The 17,506-nt window shown below is 41.2% G+C and overlaps 1 long non-coding RNA gene across 2 annotated transcripts in view; it reads right to left on the bottom strand.

The window, feature by feature from the left end:
• LOC132693352 (uncharacterized) overlaps positions 1-17,506 on the bottom strand; it is a 47,580-nt gene that overhangs the window by 14,533 nt on the left and 15,541 nt on the right. The window contains exons 2-3 of one of the 2 annotated variants that reach the window (XR_009616752.3): positions 9,989-10,165; positions 8,714-9,575 (exon numbers count right to left, since the gene is read on the bottom strand). This is a non-coding gene — a long non-coding RNA (uncharacterized LOC132693352). Of the gene's footprint in view, positions 1-8,713; positions 9,576-9,988; positions 10,166-17,506 lie in introns of those variants that run through there. The other variant, XR_009616753.3, reaches the window with a different exon arrangement.

Consider the following 17,506-nt stretch of genomic DNA (forward strand, 5'->3'; position numbering starts at 1 on the left):
TGAGCGTCTGACTTTGGCTCAGGTCCTGATCTCTCAGTTCATGAGTTCAAGCCCCACGTGGGGCTTGCTGCTGACAGCCTGTCAGCGCACAGCCCACTTTGGATCCTCTGTCCCCCTCTGTCTGCCCCTCCCCTGCTTGCACCTGCCTGAAAACAAAAAAATATTTTTAAAAATTACAAGTCGAATCACGGTAAGTTGGGGTGCATCTGTAACATGCCTGACAGATGCCCCAACAGAAGTAAATACAGAGTGCAGAAGCATCATGGAAAATGGGTGGTAAAGTCCACTGGAGATGGTGGGAGGTGATGGAATCTGCCTCTAAAGGACAGCAGGGGATGGGAAGAAGACATGAGAGATTCTAAATAAGAGAGAACTTACTAAAATTCTGAAACTATATTTGTAATGTGTTTTCAGGAGATTCAGTTGTATCATTCAAGCCAAATGACTGGACTCAGATCCATAAGAAATGATCCTTTTCCATAATTAATATTACTGGCCAGTTTCTGCCTGACCATATCACAGAGGGTACTACTTCCTGACATCATCAAGGCCCTTTGGGAAACATATGTAGAAGGAATCGCCCTGTTCCAGGAACAGCCTAGCCTTTCTTTGGCACTAAGGAAATAACAGATGTGATTTATTCAGGCTAAAAAATTTGCTCTAAATTATAGACCTTCCTTTGCATGTCTTAAGGGCTTTTTCATGTTTATTTTCAACAAGGGTGTATTATGTTTTCTCTGAGCCTTTTTGTCAATAGCGTGACAAAGAGAGCATGAGTGTTTCTAAATTATCTTTGCCTCTTGCATGACTAGAAGAAAAAGTTATGCAGGTTGGATATCTGTGCATTAACAAGAATACGGGAATACATTTATCGCTTTAATTTGGACCTATCCTTTTTTTTTTCTTTTTTTACCAGTTCCATTTACAGTTGTGGGATTTTAATGGAAGGCCACCCATGTTTGGTTGTTATTGCCATTGTTTCTAAGAACAGTGGAAAGGAATCAAAAGGGCAATGAGAAAATGTGTTCTTGTATAGAAAACTCAGCAAAATAAATAAACCAATGAACATAACAATGACAATACTTACCCAGAAGTTAGACCTCAAAAGAAGACCTTATGTATCTCCATGGAGATGGGGATAAAAATAAAACATGAGGGAGCTAACAGTTCTGAAACTGCTGCTTTGTGCCAAGTATTGTGTTACACACTTTCTTTATTTCAGCCCGAAGGCAATTCTTTGCAGTAGGGCTAACTCCTCTAAATCTAGCCCTAGCAAGATTATCACACAAGTCTGTAAATGCAGTAGGTTCAAACCAACATTAACACTTGAAATATAAATCTTGCAGGCTCCCTGCATCCTTTCTACAGGATCTCTAAGATGTAGGAGTGCTTCACCTGACTCACAGCCACCCTTCTCAAGCTCTGGGCACTTACTCCATGAGGCCTGTTGCCCATGAAAACCCTTGAAGTTGGGAACTCACCTCAGTTCCCGTCTACTGGCTCTCTCCACAAGAAAACTGGTAATCCTAACAAGCATCTCACCCTATGAGGCTCCCAAAGTCATCAGACCTTAAATTGCAAAAAAAAAAAAAAAAAAAAAAAAGAAAGAAAGAAAAGAAAAGAAAAGAAAAGAAAGGAAAAGAAAGGGAAAGGAAAAGAAGAAAAGAAAAGAAAAGAAAAGAAAAGAAAAGAAAAGAAAAGAAAAGGACTTGTTTTCTGTTGTCCTCACTATATTGTGAGCATGCTGAGCTCCATGCAGAGTGTGGGTAAGGACCACGGAGGTCCACCCCGTGTGTCTCACTTTGACTCCTGGGCACCAAAATTAACCTTCAGAGCCACAGTGCAAGCAGCCCCTTCAATTTGTGACCACTGCCACCTTGAGATTAGACACAGCCTTGAGGCTAAGCTTAAAGACTCATCTGACCCAGACTCCTTATAAACCTCACTTTCCCTTCTCCGTACTCAAGCATCTGTAAAACCCTCTGCTCTCATTTTCCTTGGGCCAAAATGCCTCATGCCAAGTGATTCCTAGCATGACAGGCCCATGATTTCATCAGATACACAAAGACATCTCTGAGTTCCAACTTTCGCTCACATGGGGATCCAGCTACAGACAAATGAAGCAACTCACCTTTTAAAGGCTAATAAATTGACCCAGCTGGTAAAGGTTGGAAATTGGAACCTCAGATCTGCCTAACTTCAAGCCACACCATCTCAGAGAATGCACTGAACAGTTTATGTGGCACCCCTTCAAAGATTCTTTGGTTGTATCAAAGTTCTATTTTCCTTCTGACCTTCAGAGTATATCTCAGAGTTCAATCTAGGCTCTCCATTCAAGATATGGAGGTCTGAAGCCCAGATAATTCAGAAATACATGTTCTCACTGATTTCTTGCTTGCACATCATCAATCAAGCGGAGGCATCCACTGAATTGATGTCCTACATATGCACCACTTTACAGAAGTTTTTGTCTTTCCCACTGGTTGTTTCATGGAAGCTCCGAAAGGTTGGAATTCATATCATCATGGGCCACAGACTCAAGCCCTGGTTGCCTATAAATTTTCACATCTTTTGGAGCTTTGGGGCAGAGTGAGGCAAGACGCCTATAACTCACAAGGAAAAGACAAGAAGACAGCCTCCAGCTAACATCAAAGATGGCAGAGACAAGCTGATTTAGTCTGTGTCTCCTAAGAATATGGCTAACACATCTGCATGTGGTATGTCAGAAGTTAACAGTTCAACTTGAAGAAGAAAGTTGTTCTGGGGAAGACAATTTTTTACAATTCTATGTGAGCTTCGTTGACAATGTATACTTTCAAAATATTCTGCAGGCACTGCATTGCCTGTTTCCTAGTGTTTCTTTGGTTTTCAAGAGAAAAAGGAAATTCTTCCAATTATACGAGCCAGGCTTGCCTTTGTTTCCTTGGAAGCCAAGCTTACGGAAACAGGGATCCTGAATCCAGCAATCCTGAGAAACATTCTTCTCAAATCCAAATTAAGGCCAATTAAGTTAAACCCCAGTTTAAGACTTAATGCAAGAAGCCAAGGAGCCCAGCCTTGGGGTTCTAGACCATGCTTTTGTCAAGATGAGTTTCCAGAAAACACTTTTGCATGGAACAATGTCAGCTAATAAATCAAAAGGAAATACAGAATTGGATAATCACCATCGGTCAGCTGATAAGGGCAAGGATTATCAATGATGCTAAGACGTGTAGCCGAAAGATTGATGGGGAATTCGATAGTGACCTGATGGCAAAGTATCACTCACAGGCTACAAGCTGGTGACAAAGGGAATGTAACTTTCCAGAGGTGGGGCCAAGCTACCACTGCCTCACTTGTCTCCTGAAGTGATTAAATATGCAGGACACAGCATCGTCCATGACATGTTCTCGACAAAATGTTGATCTTGGATCCACTCAGTGTTTAGTTCTAATTTTCAGCTTAGGCAGGACTTAGAGCAGAACAAGAAAGCTAACACCATGAGGAAGCAATCAGACAATTCAGAAAGAGAAACTTTCAAGCGGACAATGAGCCCCAGTTTCCTGAAACTCCTCCACAAGTCAATGTCCTGGGGAAAAAAAAAATAGAGGGAGACTATACGAGATTAAAAACGACTTAAGAAACACAAGAAACAATGTAATGTAGGGGCATTGATGGGATCCTCCTTGAAACAAACCAGCTGTAATATCTGGGGGCAATTAGAGAAATCTGAGAGTGAACTGGCTATTTGATGATCTGAAGAAATTATTATTAATTATATTAGGTGTGAAAATTCTGTGACTATTATGTAGAAAAATGACCTTTGCTTTTTAGAGATGTATGCTGAAGTATTTGTGGTTGAAATGATACTGTGTCTGTAATTTCCTTTAGATTTCAGCACAACGTTATACTTACAACCAATGTGGTGGGTATATGTGGGAAATGTAAACAGTTGTTAAATCCACATTAATGGGTATATGAGGGTTCATTAAACTTCCTCCTCTCTACTGCTTCACACTTTCATAAATATTTTTTTTTAAGTAAGCTCTATGCCCAAAGTGAGGCTTGAACTCAGGACCCTGAGATCAGGAACTGCATGCTCTACAGACTGAGCCAGCCTATTTTTAGAAATAGGAGCACTCCGCAGGGCTTTGGGCTCTGGAGGAGAGGCACTCGAGTTTCAGCAAGATTCTGCCTGCGGTTGCTTTGAAAGTTCAACGGACACATATTAGAAGGTGGAGGAGGGACCATAAAGTATCTTCCAAACTGAGAAGTCACTTTGAGACCTGAAAACGAAGCAGGCAACTCCATTCCATTTACAGAGTTTTACTTAAGATAACTTACTGGGGCGCCTGGGTGGCTCAGTCGGTTGAGTGTCCGACTTCGGCTCAGGTCACGATCTCAAGGTTCGTGAATTTGAGCCCCGCGTCCGGCTTGCTGCTGTCGGCACAGAGCCCACTTCAGATCTTCCGTCCCTCTCTCTCTACTCTCTTCCTCCCCCACTTGCACCCCACTTGCACCCTTTCTCTTAAAAATAAATAAAACATTCAAAAAGTTTTTCAAGTTAACTTACGGACCGAGGGGGTGGGGCAGGTGACAATCCAGCTATTCTCCACAAAGTCAGGAACTTAGTCCACAGATTTTGTAGAACAAGGGGAGGTGCAGAAGTCACTGTAGTGAAGTCAAAGAGTTTAATATGTAACAGACTTCATGGTGCCATCCGTGTGCCAGAGCGGGGGAGGGGCAGAAACTATGTCATCTCTACTAGATATCTGAATAACTGTAGGAAAGATGAGAACAAGCCTCCCTGCATTCCGGTCAAGGCACACATTTACCTCCAAGGGGTCTGGAACGTGTAGCCCCAAGGGAGGTCACTGCTCTGGCACGAACAATATGGAAGGCCAAAGATGGAGTCAGTGTTGCCAACACTCCTACATCAGGGAATCCTGGAATCTTGCTGCCCTGAGGGCCTCCCATACCAAGCAAGCATTTTACAGAGGACAAATGGAACTCCAGACAGACAAAGTGACTTTCCCAAATCACGTGGGCAATCTTCCCGCTGCCTCCTCCACCCCATTTCCACTCTACCCAGCACAGTCCTGCAGCCTCTGAGGTTTGGGCCACAGTGAGGAGTGGGGCTGGGCCTGTAGAAGTGCTGCCCTCAGCCTCACCCGGACTCACGGCTCAAAGCAGGGCTGGCGTGCAAGCACTTGCTAAGATAGCGTGTGACTGCGGGAAGGGTAACACAGGGTGTGAGAGCGGGCACCGGATGAGGAAGAGAAATGCTGAAATGCAGCTCCCCTTCTAGGACACTCACTTCACCTCCCCTTCACCAGTTTCTCCATCTGTGAAATGGAACAATGACCCAAAGGGGGGACCTGGGAAAAGAAACTGCCGGTCACAGAGGATGGCACATAGTAAATGTCAAATAAATGCTATTTCTGTCTCCTTGCCTTTCCCTTCACCAAATGACGAGGATCGAGGCGTATAATGAAAAAAAGATGCAGGGTGTAGGGTTGCGTATCTTATTTAGCCGGGGACCATGTTGGAATTTCTCCTGTCCTGCTGTGGAAATTTTCTCACATTTTCTTTGCCTAGAGAAACATTTGGATATCAAAATATGGACCTCATATTAGCTCAGGAAACCAAAAAAAAAAAAAAAGTGTGGGGGGGGAAGGTCTTCATTCTGTGGCTGCAATAAAGGTTTCCTTCTCTAGCGATAATCAACTCTGCATAATTAAAATCGCTCAGACTGCTGAACTAATTTTCAGACGGAGGTTTCTTCCTGTAGCAACACTTACAAGCAAAGTTTCTACTGTGAATGAATTTAATTGTGAGTCTAATTACAATTTTAATGAATATCTCCAGCCCTGCATGTAAACTTGCTCTCCAAGGCTTTGCTATCTGTTAGGGTATTTTAAGGTCTTTTCATTTTTAATATAAAGGAATGTGTTGGCAAAACGAACGTGTAGTAAAGAAATATTCTTTCTGGTTTAGTTTGGTTTTGTTTTGATGATCAAGTGAGAAAATGTAGAATGTCTGCTATTTTAAAGAGCCTTTTCAGTTTGGGTATTTCATCTTTAGTTTCTGTGTTAAGTGTTCTCTTTTCTTAAGGATGGAGAGAGCACCTTGCAACACTTATGCTCCGTTTGCAATTTGGCATGTATTATCTCGTTTCATGAATGTCCAGAAAATTAGAGTTCTAGTTTACCTTGGAGCTTCATCTATTCTGGAAATTCAAGGACATTTTATAAAGAAGCAGGAGAGAGGGAATGTAAAAAAAAAAAAAAAAAAAAAAAAAAAAAAAAAAAAAAAAAAAATTCCTTCCTTCAAAATATATTGAAAAAGATATAGAACAGCCAAACCAAGTCACTTAAGTAATCAAAGATACCTTTCTTTTATTTTGTTGTTTATTTATTTTTGAGAGAGAGAGTGAGAGACAGAGTGTGAGTGGGGAGAGGCAGAGAGAGAAAGGGAGACCCAGAATCTGAAGCAGGCTCCAGGCGCTGAGCTGTCAGCACAGAGCCCAATTCAGGGCTCAAACCCACGAACCGTGAGATCATGACCTGAGCCAAAGCCGGACACTTAAGTGACTGAGACATCCAGGGTCCCCTCAAAGATACCTCCAAAAAAAAAAAAAAAAGAGAATAAACCAACAAAATGCCACTTGATTAAAGCCAGCATTTTTTATAATAGGGAAACCTGAACACCACCCAATATCCAACAACAGACCTCAGTGAAATAAAGTGTCATGTGTTTGAGGACAACTTAGGAACATGATATTTTTCTCTCTTTTAACTTTTATTTTTATTACACAAATAATCTAGATTCATTTAAGGCAAATCATCAACTCTAGGTAATTAAAAAGATTCTTTTTAAATGTCGTCTGTGATATAACAACCTAATATTAAGTATTTTTATGTGTGTATATACCATAACTATCCATACATACACATAATACACACATTTATGCATGCATGTGTATGTACATCTATACTACACAAAAACCATTTCATATTGCATTTACTGCTCTGTAACCTGCTTTTATCATTTAAGAACATACTGTAAACAACTTTCCATGTCAGTAATTATGCAACACCAAAACAGACCGCAAGAGAACAGCCCGAAGCCCATGCGAAGCCCTCTAGGCCACCAGCTTGCATTCCTGGTTCTCACCTTTCTCCTGGCCAGATGGTTTGGAGCTTACTCTTCACTCTTGTTGCTGCCCGCCCCCCCCCCCACCCCCACCGCCTCCACCTAGAAGCCTCTTTCCCTGCCCTTTTGTCTTTACCCCTTTGGCTGCTAGAATGCCCCTCCTTTGTGTTACCATAGAACTGGGGACTTACATCTGGCAGAATCTTGTCTGATCAGCTCAGGACTTAAATTCATGGGACAACTAGCTCCTGATTCTAGGAGTTTCCATGAGCAGCTCTGTTCTTATCACTGTGGAAACCAAGTAAAGGTGACACCCCCAGGAATAAACTCAAATCACTTTGCAACCCCACTGCAGCTGGAAACCCGCAGAAAGAGCACTATAATTTGCAATACTGGCCCCCAGCCTCTAACACCACCAGGAACTCTGCCCCTGCAGCCCCTGCGGTCCCTGGATCCTGGATACATCTGTGCCATCCTCACAGCACGGATTCTTTGGGACCCCACATTTTGGGTATCACTGGCTTCTAATTGACAGGCCGTCTGCAGATAGATTTTATTAATTTTTTTTTTGAAGTTTATTTATTTATTTTGAGAGACAGAGAGAGCAAGCAGGGGAGGGACAGAGAAAGAAGGAGAGGGAGAACCCCAAGCAGGCTCTGCCCCGATGTGGGGCTTGAACTCACGAACCATGAAATCATGATCTGAGCCAAAACCAAGAGTCAGAAACTTAACTGACAGAGCCATCCAGGCACCCCTGCAGAGAGATTTTTGCTAACGTGAATGTACCAAAGCTATAAGGGAGTCTGGGGAAGAGACTTCTGGTTTCTACCTTAGGAGGAATAAACTGTACAGAGTGGAATCTTCCAAATAGATGAAGGGTGTTCAAAGGCTCTATATATACAAAAAGAGTCACTAATGTCTACCACTGCAGAAAAATTCCTAAACATCTCATCCTCCAGAAAAGGCTGCGTTGTGCATTTTCAAGACAAATGTTAATTCTAAGTTACAAGTGAAGATAGGTGGACCCCAAATGGTTTGGGTCCTTAAGATCTGGGGGAGTCTTTATTCTGGAAAACCAAGGCTTTTAACTTTAAGCTCTCACCACCTCTCTTGTGGACTTGAGGCGCACCCAAATCCTCCCCACTTGCCTCTGTGTTTAACCTGATTGTGTGCTGTTGAGGGAAACAGTCTTTCCTAAATGCTCCTACTCCTTCCTCCTTGTGTTTATCTTGACCATGACTTTCCCTCACCACTCCCTAAATGGCCATATGCAAGGGATCATTCTAGAACATGAGTGAAGAGAGCAGGCCACCCTAAACAATGGAGAGGACATGGGAAATTCCTTCCTAGAAACATTCCTTCCAGGCCCCTAAAAACACACAAGAATGGAAAAGGAGCTGGGGACTCAAGCCCGGGTCTAGCTGGGTTCATGCTGTAGTGTGACGGGGTGAAAACACCAGAACAGAAATGAACACAGACAATGGCAAAAACACTTTCATAAAAGAACTTCCGTTTTATTAAATCAGTTTGCTGCTCTCCTAAAACCATATAAATTCTAGGAGGGAGCCAGCAAGTTGTTTCTGGATGAGATTTTGATTCTTTTAAGGGTGAAAGTGAGCATAATAAAAACAGAGAAAAGAATAAATTAAGCTTTCCAAATCTAGGAAGGCCTGGGAAAGCAAACAAAGCAGCAAAAATGCAGGATGATTTGACCCCAGCCAACAATGTAGAAAATTTAGATGGGATTAAAAAATATATATCAAGATAAAAAGTAGCAAACATCACTAACGTCACAAATTTCCAAGCAACCGAAATCCGAAATAATAAACCAAAATAATAATAATAAAAAAAAAAAAAGTCAGCAACTGTTGTATATGTGGACAATAAGAGAAGCCCAGCTGTGGGCTTTATTTCCGCTATGGCTAAAAAGAGTAAGGGGCTTCATGGAGAAACTGAACAGAGACCAATCAAGGGGTCCAGATGGCACAAATCCTTAGGTCTTAAAAACAAAAAATTAGATAATAAACTTACTGAATCATTGTCATTCTCTTTGTAGGTCAAATAGCAGTACAGTCCCTAAATGCCTTTTATTCAAAGGGGTTTTGTTTTGTTTTTCTTTTCCAGTCTTTTAATATAGGTTGAGGGAAATTTTTCCCAAATGAGACACAGTACGTGCCAATCACCAGCGTCCCAACCGAAATCCAAATCCAGAAAAATTATACAACTTAACATGCCGTCAGGGTAAAGCTTCAAAAAGTGATAATGAGATTTCTCCAAGTTGGACCAGTTTCCAGGTTCTCAGGGAAGGCTGCTTTTTCCATGCGGCACATCGTTGGCTCACACACGGGACTATACACAGGACAACATTGGTTGGAAGGAACCAGCCTTGGTGTCAGGGGATCTGGGGTCAGTCCTCTCTCCCCATCCACGAGCTGGGTGACCTTGGGTGAGTAAATTAACCTCTCTGAGTCTTGTCATCCTGAACTATGAAACCTGGAAAATCAGGCCTATTGTGTCACTCATGTGGAATTTAAAAGTTATAAAATGCCATGAAAACATAAGCTAATGTTATCATTTTTGACTGTTACTATTCTGAGAAAAATCCTGAGATTCTGGGAGCAATGAGAATGATGTTTAGCCCATGCCAGGCACTCTAAAACTTATGCTGGAAAAAATGTTTTGAAATTATAAAAGATAATACTGATTACATTTATGGTAAATTTAAGACATCATAGTGGGGAAAACTATCATTGATTGAGTATCTACTGTGTACCTGACCTACTGTGTACTGTGTACCTGAGTATCTACTGTGTACCTGTGTACCTATGCTTAGAGCTTTACATACATACATTACCTGGGCTTTAATCCAATGAAGTTGAATGATATCCCAGCCCCATCCTTCCAAAAGGAGAACTCGGGCTCAGAGAGACTGAGTTACGTGTCCAAGGTCTCATCAGTGGGTGGTTTGGGGAGATAGGGTCCCACCAGGAGGTCTGAATCCAGAATCTGCCCATTTCAGTGACATCAGGCCCTAGCATGAAAGGCAGAAAGATCAACAAGGCCAATGGAAAACCTTGTATTGATCATATCAATGGAAAGTCAATTAAAATGGAGAATCATCAAAATGATACATGTAAACTGTACATATTTTTACTTTCACTTAATATACATAATATTAATTCATTTAATAAAATCAATGTTTGAAAGTTGATTAGAAAAAGAAACACAGGTTTTGGAGCATATTTTTGAAGCATGTACATTTTTTGTATGTCATAACATAGTTGACTAGCAATTCAATATAACAAACTCCACCCAGGGCCGCTTTGGCTTCTGAATGATGAGATTTGGCCTCTAGATTTGATATCACACGTCCTTTTCCCTGTATTCTTCGTTTTTTGACTTGTCTGTTTCTGTCATAGCCTGAAGGACTTCTTCCCTGATGCTAAGTTTATACTGCAATAAATAGGAATCATTAGTTCATTGTTATATATCATCTGTCTGTAAATCATTGGAACCGCCAATTTGTCTGGGATAGGTTACTAAACCATGTTCTTAATTATTGTCTTGTAGTTCAGAGTTTTTCCAATACTGTCAACCTCAGGCAACATTTTTCCCTTCTCTGAGATTTAGTAAATGTCAAACTGGGAGTTTCACTCCCCACTAACTGCTACTTTGGGGAAAAAAAGAAAAAAATCTCCTTTAACGTTAACAATTTTTAATGATTGTATGTAATCTCTATTCTTGTCTTTTGTTTCTCCTAAAATGAAACTCCAATATTATTTTTAAAAACATTTCATAGCCCTTGATCCCTACCTTGGAACAAAGAAATGCATTCTGTTATAAAAACCTGGCGCTTATTTAAATCACTTTCTTTATTCATAACTAAAACATTCTATAACACAGGCTTTCAAAGTTTTTGCCAGTAATACAAGGCAAGAGAAATTTTACAACAGTTAGAAATTTCCTATCACGTATAACATACATGCCACACTCACACATACATACATATAAGAACAATTCTCATGAAATGCCTTCACAGCACACAATGCACACTGATATTTTCCATTATGCTTTATTCTATTTCATTTTTTAAAATCTTTCTCCCAGTAAATTTTACGATCCTCCCCCACTAGAATCAAGACCCACAAGTTGAAAAACATTGATAAAGAATTAGGTTTCCAGATGTCTATTGTCTTTTTTTTTTAACTCTTTTTAATGTTTATTTATTTTTGAAAGAGAGAGAGAGAGCACAAGCAGGGGAGGGGCATAGACAGAGGGAGACACAGAATCCGAAGTGGGCCTTATACTGACAGCCTGGTACAGGGCACGAACTCACAAACCGTGAGATTATGACCTGAGCTGACGTCGGACGCCACCCAGGCACCCCCAGATGTCTATTTTCTTCAAGTGTTTCCTCACAGAATGAATAAATTCATGGGGCAAAAAATATCAATTTATAGAATAATTCAGGGTCTGTCAACACTGATTTTTGTGAAGAGTTCCTATCTCGAAAAAAACAATTTATATCTCTTAAATCTTGGAGACTTTTACTTTTGCCACTAATAAAAAGTCAGAATTTGGAATTCCAGAAGCATTGCCATGGGCAGCTGCTGAGAATCTTTGCTGGGACTTCATACATACTGGCACTCGCTTCACCTTTTCTACCATGGTTTCTGGAAAACACCTTATAATTTAGAACTGTTTCAACTCTATTGGAGAGTTTTTCCCTAAGAAAATTTTCCCTATTGATAAGTGACTTCAACTCCTCTGTAAATTTTCAAGCAGCAGATTGATCCACAGGTAATTTGTGCACTCCAGGGCCCAATGCCTGGGTAGCACGGCTTTTTTCTACGTAGAAGTCATCCATCAACTGCTGTAAAGCTTTCAGAGAGGCCAATCTTTTGGTGCAGGGCCAAGGCCTTTTCTGTAACTATTGGTCCACAAATCGGCATTCTGTGTATTTTTTCTTGCATGAGAAAACACCAATAATATATCAGCTCTGATAATTAGTTTTAGGATATGTCTTTAAAGTAGAATAAGAATTTAAACATACTTGGAAAGCCATATGATTAGAGTCCTTCTAGATGCTACAGAGTTCCCCTAAACTTTTACAATTATCTTACCACATGTCATTTGATTCTAGTTCCTTCTTAAGCAGCATTCCCTAAAATCTAAATTATTCAACTGGATTTTCATAGAAACAACCCTTTTTATTATTTTCACACCCATAATGTATTGGCTTATGTAACATTTAATTACATCATTCAATGATAATAATAAGTGGACATCGTGTACACAAAATTAGAGAAAGTATAACTGACTCCTTTTTTCAATGTTTACTTATTTATTTTTGAGACAGAGGGTGTGAGGTGGGGGAGGGGTAGAAGGAGAGGGTGACAGAGAATCCCAAGCAGGCTCCCCGCTGTCAGCGCAGAGCTCAATGCAGGGTTCAAACTCAGGAGTCATGAGATCATGACCTGAGCCAAAACTAAGAGTTGGATACGTAACCAACTGAGCCACCCAAGTGCTCCCAACTGACTCTTGATAAGCATACAACTCAGGTGGGAGAATTAGTGCATCTAGACTCCAGCAAGAGGTCTACTGGCAATGAGCATTCAGAGCGTGGTTTGCTGAAGAAATGGAAAGCATTGGGCAATCCAAGAGTAGGTTAAGAAGATATGGGTTAAGAGAGCTTCTCTGTCCCACAGTAAAGGAACAAAGCCATGTGGGAAGAGGTCAAGAAGATCCTAAGACAAGGGGCACCTGTGTGGTTCAGTCGGTTGAGCGACCAACTTCGGCTCAGGTACTGATCTCACAACTCGTGAGTTCAAGCCCTGTAATGAGCTCACTGCTGTCAGCACGGAACCTGCTTTGGATCCTCATCGTCCTCTCTCTGCCCCTTCCCTTCTCTCTCTCTCTCTTTCTCTCTCTCTCAAATAAATAAACATGAAAAAAAATCCTTAAGATTCTTTCTAAAAAAAAAAAAAGAAGAAGAAGAAGGATGTCCCAAAAGAATTAAAGTCTTGCGACTTAGGAGGTGCAAGCCCAGGGTATTAAGGGTTAGGGGAGAAAGGGGGTGTGAAATAAAGAAAGATACTGAACATCACAGTACAGTGCAGCACATAGCTGGCAACTCAAGAGGCAGGTTTACTCACCTTGCAAGATTTCTCTGGAAAGTTCGCAAAGACAAACTACATCTCTGGGCAACCCAAAAAAGGGCAAAAGGGGTTGAAATTTATTGACCTTGCTCCTCTCTCTAATCTGCTGGCTTCCACTAGTGCAGGGTCACCCCACAGTGAGTTGATTCCTCTATACCTCAAGTGCATCTTCCAGCCCCTCAGCATCCAATCAAGAAACCAGATCCCATATCCAAACAGTAGGACTTTTCAGCCTCAGCCTCAGAAGCTTGAAAGGGGAGGGGCTTAGCATGTGATGCATAAAGGTGATGCAAGTCCGGGGCTTCAGTTCAGACTCCAACCAGCTCAGGGATCTCATAGGGATGCCAGCGAAGGAGGGGATGACATTATCCAGAAAGTGTGCAACCACATGGGAAAGAAGGAGGTGCTCGAGAGAATCTGAGAAGGCACAGAAGGTTTATGCCCAACACAGGAAGCTTGACAGAGAAAGCTTGGCATTTTAAAGGACAGAGAATCGAAGTAAGGATGTTCCAGGTAGAAGGAATGGTGCATTTTAAAAGACCCAATGGGAGGAGGAGGGAGATAAACATGATAAACTGGGTGGCTCAGTCAGTTAAGCAACCAACTTTGGCTCAGGTCGTGCTCTCACAGTTCCTGAGTTGGAGCTCCACATGGGGCTCTCTGCTGTCAGCGTGGAGCCTGCTTGGAATTCTCTGTCCCCCTCTCTCTCTGATTCTCTCTCTCTCTCTCTCTTTTTCTCTTCTCTCTCTCTCAAAAATACATAATTAAAAAAAATTTTAAGACCCAATGGGAGGAAATAGTATGACCTTTTAATGGAGTGCAAACAGTAACATGCGGCTGGCATATGGGGAAGTATCAGAGAATGAGAGCAGGGGAAAAACTCAGCAGGTCAGATGATGGCAGCCCCATCACACTACTGATTTCCAGAGAGCACACTGTCAGCTGAAACCCCTGTCTCGTTATCTTTTCCCCACATCCAGACCCAACTAGCACCCAGCCATCCTGATTCCTAGTTCTCATCCACTACTCTACGTGCCCACTAGTGAATACCCTCCCCAAGACAGGGGTGCTTGGGGAAAAAATGGAATACAGATAAGGCTTAGAGAAAATAAAAACTGTTCATTTCTCCCAAATAGTGCAGCCTACATATTTCACAGAATTAATGTTGACAGAATCCACAGAGTTTAGGGAAAAGCAAGAGCCAGAGCTCATATGATTTCTTCCAGCCATTTCAGAGCTCGCAATTTCTCTGCCATTGGTAACCTACCGTGGAGAATTCATTTCATGCCTGTCTACTCTGGTAAAACCTTGGAATGAATTGAATTGTTACAAAAAGGTGAAAATTAGGAATGCCAAGAGTCATTTGATGCAGCTAATTAGCAGTCATCATATCTGCAGTTTTGCACGTGCTCCTGACTTTCTTTACCTGTAAACTTAGTTTCTGAAGTTGTGTCTGATCAAAGAATTGTGAGAAACCCCTTTGCCTGTTGTCAAGGAAAAGGTCTTATCTCTTTACACGGGAGCATTAGAGAAAAATATTCACTTTCAAGTGATCTTTCTGTTATTGGAATTATTTTGATCAAACTAAAAACCTGTAAGCTAGAATTTAGTTCAACTACGTGCTGGGTGCAGAGGATAGAGAAATGAAAGAAATGGAACTGCCCTTCCAGTGGCTTCCACTGCATGTAGATTAATGCTCCTCTATTTTACTACAATAAGAAAAGTTTGGGGGGAGAGGGGGAAGACCAAGCTCCTTGTGTGGGTGGGCGATGTCCTACCTCTCTGACCTTATTTCCACATATGTTCCCATCACTCAACATACCGCCTTAGTGGTCAGCTCTCATTGTTTCGAACCCATCATGCCTGCTTCCAACTCTAGGACTCTGCATTTGCTGTTCCCACTGCCTAGGATGCTCTCTTCCCCCCTCCCCTACCCCAAGGACTTCACAAAACTTCATTCCTTCATGAAGTCATATATCAGATTGAAATTCACCTTCTCAACAAGTCCTTCCTTGACCTACATGTATCATTTAAGATATTTTCAGCAAGAAGTAACAAAGAAGACCCAGCCAGAAATAGTGAAAACAAAGCTTCACACAACATATAGCACAAGGGAAGGATAGTTCTGTGGTTGGATAAGTCATTGGCATTGGGACTTCATCAAAGACCTAGGTCCTTTCCAACTTTCCACTCTGAGACTTCAAGATGCCAAAAACGCTCCCTTTGGGGTCACAAGTTCTATACATCATGAGGACACAATTGTGTTCACTGAAGAAGATAGACATTTTTCTCTATGCAGTTCTGATGAGCAAGAAAAATCTATATTGGAGGCCTCCCAACTGCCAACTCTCTGACCATACTGGCCAGGACTTAGTTTTACTCAAACTAATCACTGGCAAGAAGGAAGAGACAACCATGACGGACATTGGGAGGGCTCTGGGGCAAGGTCATATTCTTATGATGACCAGAGGGTAAGCACCCAGAGAAAATCAAAGTTGTGCCAGCAAGAACAAGGAGGAAGGCTAGGGTTGGAGCAGGAATGGCTATTAAAAGACAATCAGAGGGGATGAATCACTGGAATCTACTCCTGAAATCATTGTTGCACTATGTACTAACTTGGATCTAGATTTAAAAATTAATTAATTAATTAATTTAAAAAGATAGATAAATAAATAAATAAATAAATAAGTAAAGGACATTCAGTAGTGACTACAACATCCAATGTTACATAGCCCCAGGCACTCACTCTTTAGCACAAGGAAGCTTTTCATTTCTATATGGAACTGAGTTCAATCTCATATTTCTCTTGTCCACTTATTCATTTATTATCTGATACACCCATGCAAATGTAAGCTTCAGGAGGACAAAGGTGTTGACCATTGCCTCACAAGGCTATTCCTGGCACCAGAAAAATGCCTGACACATAGTGGCACACAAAGAATATTATTGAATGAGCGCATGCATGAATGTACCCATGTACGTACCTGTTCTGCCTTTGTACCCTTTGTGGTAGTTTGGTATTCAACTTGACAATCAGAAAAACCCACCAAAACTAAAGCACTTTGATAACCATGACCTTGGGAGACGGTCACTGAGCTCATAGAACCCGTCTTTCCTGATTTCAACAAACCTTCACAGGAACTCAAAACAGAGTGCAACATATTTCTCCTACATTTCTCCAAGCCCTGAAGAACTTGAAAATCCATCCCTCCTCTCAATTCTCACTGTCACTCTCTCAGTTAGGTCATGTGAAATAAACTCTAATATCCTTGCCAACTCAACTTTATATGATGCTTTGACTCCTATTTCCTTATTTTCCAGGACTCAGCATTAAAACACAGCTATCAGAAAGGGATTGAGTTCATTATCATTTTGAATTACCATAATATCAAGAACATACTTCATTTCTGCTTTTTCTATCCTCACTAAGGTTACATTTGAGAGGACAAGGAGGAAGAAAAGACAGTTTAAGCTGTTACTTTAATTGGCCATTTCTTAGCAGTGGAAGAAAAGGTAGAACATAGCTCAGGGTTTTTTAGCTTGATACTCAGCCAATTGTGCAGAGTCCAATCCTGTAAAAAATCCATCAATATATAAAATAAATGAAACAAAGAGAGTCCAACATCTTTTATGATATGGGGATGTTAGCCATGGAGAACTTTTTGCTTTCAAACATATATCATAATTATTGAGATGATGTTAAAAGAAAATTTATGGACAACATGTGATACCTCCTTTGGTCTCCCAATCAGAAAATTCCATCTATCCTCTGAATTCCCGGAACACTTGATATGGTACATTCATTCTCATCCTCTCTAGTACGTGTTAAATTATTTCTAACTTTATTAAATCTCCCCTACTCACCTGTGAGCTCACTGAAGGCAAAGCCTAAGTGTATTAGGGAGTCTTAACTCATTGGGGTCACATACATGAAATGATCATTCTCTTTTCCAATCACTGCTTTCAGCCATACTCTGTTGAAGCCCTGTCTTCCATCCCTTGATGATGATTGGGTAGAATACATCACTTCGTGGTTACTTTCAGTAATTAAAAGTCCTTTCTACTTTAAAATTTCAATTTCATCTCGAATGCAAAACTACCCTCCTCCGTCCTATGGGATGGACACACGGTTTGAAAGAAATTGAGGGAGAGGGTGTTTGATCTAATTTTTCACTTCCTCCCTCTTCTCCCTCAAGACAGACCCTTAGCTCTTC

The sequence above is a fragment of the Panthera onca genome, chromosome B1 (genome assembly GCF_046562875.1).
Source record: "Panthera onca isolate mPanOnc1 chromosome B1, mPanOnc1 haplotype 2, whole genome shotgun sequence".
NCBI classification, from domain to species: domain Eukaryota; kingdom Metazoa; phylum Chordata; class Mammalia; order Carnivora; family Felidae; genus Panthera; species Panthera onca.